Source organism: Suricata suricatta, chromosome 14 (assembly GCF_006229205.1).
Source record: "Suricata suricatta isolate VVHF042 chromosome 14, meerkat_22Aug2017_6uvM2_HiC, whole genome shotgun sequence".
Taxonomy (NCBI): Eukaryota; Metazoa; Chordata; class Mammalia; order Carnivora; family Herpestidae; genus Suricata; species Suricata suricatta.
The window spans coordinates 88,064,748-88,071,075 of NC_043713.1; the positions used below are offsets into that span (position 1 = coordinate 88,064,748).

General features: G+C 51.2%; 1 long non-coding RNA gene across 5 annotated transcripts; it reads right to left on the reverse strand.

Annotated features, from left to right (window-relative positions):
- Positions 1-998: 998 nt before the first annotated feature.
- On the reverse strand, positions 999-5,727 carry LOC115278393. 5 transcript variants are annotated; one of them, XR_003902861.1, is made up of 6 exons: positions 5,667-5,727; positions 4,679-4,888; positions 4,102-4,203; positions 2,729-3,384; positions 1,132-1,375; positions 999-1,048 (listed from the first exon to the last, which is right to left on the reverse strand). It is a non-coding gene; the product is annotated as an uncharacterized LOC115278393 (long non-coding RNA). The 5 variants fall into 5 exon arrangements; XR_003902859.1 differs by lacking the exon at positions 2,729-3,384; XR_003902863.1 differs by lacking the exon at positions 2,729-3,384 and having other exon boundaries at positions 1,132-1,378.
- Positions 5,728-6,328: the final 601 nt, after the last annotated feature.

The window sequence follows — 6,328 nt, forward strand, 5'->3', positions numbered from 1 at the left end:
AAAGAAAGAAGCCTTCTTTTACAGGGAAGACGCCACGAGACGGGAAGGCTTCCAAAGTCTTTCAACCGTCACACGTGCTTAAAAATCCCCCCTTCGGTGGCGCGTGTAAGAGCCTGCGAGCCTGAGATGTGCGCATGAGAAAGGAGAGAGGGACAGGTGGTCACCAGGGGCACGTGAGGCTCTGATCACCACGTGTGTACACGAGTGGCACAGGGCAGCAAGGTAGGGTAGGCTTTAAAAATGTACACTTGTTTTTTGCAAACCATTTTCGTTTGGAATCTCAGGACACGGAGTGGCCGTACAGTGCCGTGGCTGGGAATGTGGGAGCCGGAGTAGGACTTCCTCGTGTAAATCTTCACTCCCCTCCTCACACATCATCGTGTGACTTTAGGAACGGACGTCACCTCGCTGGGCTTCATTTTCCCTCAAAGCAGCAGTTAATAGTCCCACGTGCCAGGGGCAGTTGGGTGGCCCAGCCGGTTGAGCGTCTAACTCTTGACTTCAGCTCAGTGATCTCACGATCATGAAATTGAGCCCCACGTCAGGTTCTGCACTGAGCGTGGACCCTGCTTGAGATTCTCTCTCCCTCTTTCTCTGCATCTCCCCTTTGTGGATGGGTGCTCTCTCTCTCTTCCCCCCCAAAAATCGCATGTACTCCAACGGGGCCGTTGTAGGGATGTGATGAATTACTGTACGTCGGCACTTTGAACAAGGTCTGCATACGGTTGCTGTGTTGTGTTTGCTATGAAGATGATGATGAAGATGATGGTGATGAAGATGATGATGAAGGTGAGGTTTGTGATCATGATGAAGATGTCTCTGTTGATGATGATGATGGTGATGGCGGTGCTGATGGTGCCTATGGTGATGATGGTGATGATTTTGGTGATGGCGGTGATGATGATGGTGATGGCGGTGATGATGATGGTGATGGCGGTGCTGATGGTGACTATGGTGATGGTGATGATTTTGGTGATGGCGGTGATGATAGTGATGGTGATGAAGGTGATGGTGGTGACGGTGATGGTGGCGTTGATGAAGGTGATGTCTCGGATGATGAAGACAACGGTGATAAACAGATGTGAAGAAAGGGTGACAATCCTACCTCCCTCTACCAGGACAGTGCGTTACCTGGCACAGCCCGATGGAGGAGCTCCTCATTACGAGTGCAGACACAAAATGTCTAAGATCAAACAAAGAATATGTCTGTATTAAAAATGTCAAAAAAACAAAATGGTTTCAGATACATGTTCTCCTCTTCCAGAACAGGGAAACCCTATTGCTCTGCTGCCTCTTCCACGGTTCTCTGAGGTCTTGGATTCCGCGTTCCTTCATCTGTTCAGCCCAGCAGCTGCACAGATTCAAGATTATTTTCCTACTTGAAAGGAAAGAAAGACGGGTTGTAGACACAGTATTACTGTTGGATGGATCAGTAACGGTCTTCCTTCCCATCTATGTCACGGCTGTTCCTGTGGGTCTGAGTAACGCGCTGCACGGTCTATACAGTAAGCATCAGTCTGCTCTGCTGGTTTATAATCAGCAGCTTATTCCTCACACAGCACCCTTCTGAGCGCTTTGTGTGCTAAAGAAGTATTTTGTTCTGATCTTCCGAATGATTTTGGAAAGATTGTCCTCAAATCATGAGTGTATACATTGGGAAAGTTTTGCCCTGCCCCTACCCTAGTTCTCAAGTGGACTTTGGCCAACCCACCGTCCCCCATTACAGGATATGGTTTGGACGCTAAACCAAATGATTTCAGAAGAGTATTCTTTCAGTAGGTTTACTATCGTTTAGTTTAAATAGATTAGAAATGGTATTATTTCCTCTTTCTAGTTACCACTTGGCACACTCTGGTAATCTCTGAGTACGTGCGTGGGGGAAGTCACTACGGGTAGTCCCTGCTATTCTAGGAATAATCTGATGAAGGTGCAGAAGAGGAACAGGCTCATAAATGTTACCCATGCAGCCAGCGTATTAACATCAATAATAGTAAGTAACTAGTTTAAAGTAACCTGTAAGAGACTATGTTCAGGATTCAGGAGATCTAATGGGGGAGAGAGAGAGAGAAAGGGAGAGAGATTCTAAAGAGCCTGTGAGTGCAGAGCCCGATGTGGGACTCAAACTCAGAAACTATGAGATCATGACCTGAGCCGAAATCAAGAGTCAGACACTTCATCTATTGAGCCCCAGGAAATAGGATTTTTAATCGTTGCACAAGTGGTATGTTTTTATTTAGTGGATGAACCACTTGCAGTTGTTAAGTGTGAGACAAATAGATGAGTTCAGGACATAAAAACTCTATTTCCAAAAATTCTTCACATTCTGGGCTAGGCAATTTCTTAAGTGTGGTTTATAGACATCCAAAATTTAGGGATAAGGAAATAAAGTAATTTGGACTAAAACACATTGACTACGAATGTATCTTTGTTCTGTGACCCAGATGATTGTCTCTGTGGCACACGTGGACGTTTCAGGTAATTCCCATTAGCCATCGCTGGATGTGGCTGTCCCCCGTCCCCACCGCCAGGGCGCTGAGCTCTGTTTCTGCGTCCTGACACGGCCACCCCCATTTCTGTGCCCGTGTTTACACGTGCACGCGGGGGGCCTCTCTGCCATCCCCCCAACACCAGACAAGGTCAGCAAAATCATCCCTTAGAGCAGCTGACACTCCCATTAGACAGTTGGTGGTACTGTAACTTTGTTTTAGAAATCTCAATCCGAGCTAACCTGTCTTCTCTGGAATTCTCGGGGGGGCCGGAGGCTCTGCGCCAGGAGGCCAGGCTGGGGTGGAACCCAGCAGCTGGGAGTTCCTTAAACTCTTCCCTCCCAGGAGTTACTGGAACATTTTCGGAGCAGGAATGCACAGCGATCGCTTAGCTGTATGACCAGCTACATTCCAAGGAAAATAGCCTTTTTTTGTTGGTTTTGAAGATGTAACTATAGATTATCTTCTTGGAGGTCAAGTGAGAGGTAGAAAGTCCAGCCCGATGAGACTCCCGTCATCTGGAAGGGGACAGTGTTAATGAGCTCGCCCCTCCCCCTTGGTCCTGTCCACTCGCCAGAATAATGTCTGATTGATTGAATTCCAAGGTACTTGATTACAGAACAGACTTGGGCTGGGATGCGAGTGCTCCAAGGTCGGTCTGGGCCCTCAGGTCTCAGAAGAAAAGGTAACGGGACAGATCGGTGATGGCTGAGCAGGGTGGAGACAAACTTCCTTGTTTTTTTAAAAAGTGACTTTTAAGGAAGTGACTGTCCGGTCAGCTGCCTCTCTGTTCTGTCCCAGCGCCGTTGGCAAGGGAGGTGCATTCCACGGACGCTTAGCAAAGCAGCGCATTGAAAACAAATGGATACGGGTGAGCCCCCGCAGGGGGCCGGGGTGCCTGGGGGGAGACAAGCCAGCGGAGAAGTGGGTATTTCCATCCCCTTCAACTTACAAACCAGAAACTCAACAAGGACATTTTTAGTTCTGAAGTGGTTCTTGTGGGCGGCGGGTGAATGCTCGAGAGCCTGGCCAGCCCACAGCGTGGACCGCTGTGATTCAGCCCTGCGACACCAGTCGGGAGGCCTCCAGGAGACCCCCCTGGGGCCCCCACACCTCTCCCTCTGCCTCAGAGCCCAGCTGCTGGGGCTCCCGAAGGCAGACCTGTTCCCACTTTCTCACGACACCCCGTGAGTCTCCCCAGTGACCAGGCTGCTCCTGAAGGGCCCCCAACATGGTGGCGGCGGGGTGGCGGTGGGTTCCAGTCTGCCCTCGGGCCCTGGCAGTCACCCCTGCGGACACTCTGGGCCCTGGCAGAACAGGGGCTGGTTATCCATGGATTCTGGGCTTCTCGTGGGCTCCGCACCTCCCTCCCCTTGGCCAGTCCTCGGCTGCCACCAGCCCTGTCCTCTCCAGGTTCAGTCTTCTGAAGTCACGTGACCACCTGCCTGGCTGCTCAAACCACACCCCCAGGAGTCAGCGTTGGTTTCCCAGAGCCCCTCCTTGGCCTCATCCGTGTCACTGTTACCTCCCCATCACTCTGTTTCCAAAAGTACATCCTGAGTATCCTAGCTCTCTGCATCCCATTCCCCCCCGCCCCTGATCAGGCTGCCATTACCTCTTGGTTGGATGTCTCCAGAAGCTTCTAAATGATATTTTCTGCTTCCAGGGACACCCTGCCTTCCAACAGTCTACCATCCACACGGCAGCCAGAGCAATCCTGTGAAAACACAAACAACTCAAGTGCCCGCCTGTCTGAACCTTCCGGTGGTTTCCCGGTCCCCGCTGGATTCAGTCCTGCACCTTCATGGTCTCTGCAGCCTGCTTGCAGCCTCCTCTTGGCCTCCCTCCTTTGCTCGCGTCTTCTGGCCACGTCAGTCTTTCTAGTTCTCATCAATACTGGGCTCATCTTAGGGACCCCGCGTTCCCTCATCGGCTCCTCCCTCACAGCTCCGCGTGCCCGGATCCCTCAGGACATTCAGGGCTCAGCCCAACCACCAGCTTTCAGCTAGAATGTTCTTCTCAGACCCTCAGCTACAGCGATGCGTCCATGCCCTCCCCACCTCCGGGGCAAGAACAACAAATAGCATCGTATTTTATTTGAAGCACTTACCACGATGCTCAACGCCCTCCCCTTTCGTGTGCTTGTGTGTCCCCCCCTCCCCCCAGAAGGGAAGTTTCTGGAAGGCACATACCTGCGTACAGCTCCACCCCCAGGGCTTGGAAGAGCATCTGGTGTGCAGTCGATGCTCTGTGGATAGTTACAACAAACTAATTCTCGAGGGACGGCGGCGGAAGGACTGCAGAGGTGAGGTGTGCCGTGCCCGGTCTGCTATGTCGATGGGCTTGTGGGCAGGGGTGTAGGTGACCCGAAGGTTGCTGGTGCCAGGCCGGAGCTGAAGCTTCTGTGAGGTTATGTACGCATTTAAAAAATATTCCAAAATATATATATATTCCAGGGGTGCCCAGGTGGCTCAGTCGGTTAAGCATCAGACTCTTGGTTTCAGCTCATGTCACGATCTCACGATTTTAGGGATTTTAGGAATCCCTGCTTACGTTCCTCTCTCCCTCTCTCTCTGTCCCTCCTCCACTTGTGCTGTCTCTGTCTCTCACAAAATAAATAAATAAACAAAATTGAAATAGAAAAATTTCACTGGGCAGATGGAGGAGGTGGTTGTAAGAAGACAGGCACCTGGTTGGCTCAGTGGACTAAGCATGTGACTTCAGCTCAGGTTACAATGTTGCGGTTTGTGAGTTCGAGCCCCGTGTGGGGCTCTATGCTGACGCCTCAGAGCCTGGAGCTGCTTCCGATTCTGTGTCTCCTCCTCTCTCTGCCCCTGACCCACTCATACTCTCTTTCTCTGCTCCTCCCAGCTCACACCCTGTGTCTCTCTCTCAAAAATGAATAAATGTTAAAGTTTTTTTAACAAGAGAAAAAAGGCGGACGTTGCGTTGTATCTCCTGACTTCTCAGCATCATAATCACATGAGCTAATTGTCTCTCTCTGGAGAGCCCTAATCAATACACCTCCCCTCCCTCCCCTCACCCCACAGTTATATATTAAGCCTGAATTTGATTCCATAGGAAGTTGATATGATGTGGCCTTTGAGCTCTGAGAACTCATGGTCTGGTAAGAAAGCTAAAATAAGGACACGAACACTTGAAATTCAAGGCAGAACTTACAGAGGCCGCTATGTCCTGGGTGCCCAGATCGGAGGCTGACCGTGAGGGGTGTGGCCACGAGCGTAAGGGGGCGTGGCTATGACAATGAGGGGGTGTGACTACGACTGTGGGGGTGTGGCTACAACTGTGAGGGGTGTGGCTAAGGGCATTCATTCAGGACCCATGCTCTCTGGGTTCACTCAATTGCTCCCCTTTTTATGACTTGTGTGATCTTTGGCAAGCTATTTGGTGGTCGGCGACTCTGTTTCCTCACACGTAACATGTAGAAACTATTAGTACCTACGTCATAGGATTATCAGAAACACTAGACCACACTGCGTATACGACGCCTAAAACAGCACCTTGATTCAGCGTTCAGGACGCAGCACTGAGGGTGGAGACGTTGGGCAGCGTTCGGATTCCGGACACAGCAGGGCAGGGACCCTGGGGCAGTGGCACACGCGGAGGGAACAGGAGGGCAAGCGGGGGAGGCCGCCGCAGCTGGAACGCTTTGCTGGGAGACGGGAAGGTGATGGTTGGGGATGTCGGCCACGGTCAGTCGGGGACGCTTAGGAAGCATTCTTCCGGCGGGTAATTGTCACTGAAGACCTCGAAGCAGAGAAACTGCTGCCATGCCTTTATTTCTGCAAGAACTGACCTGCTTAGAACGTTTTGGTGACACG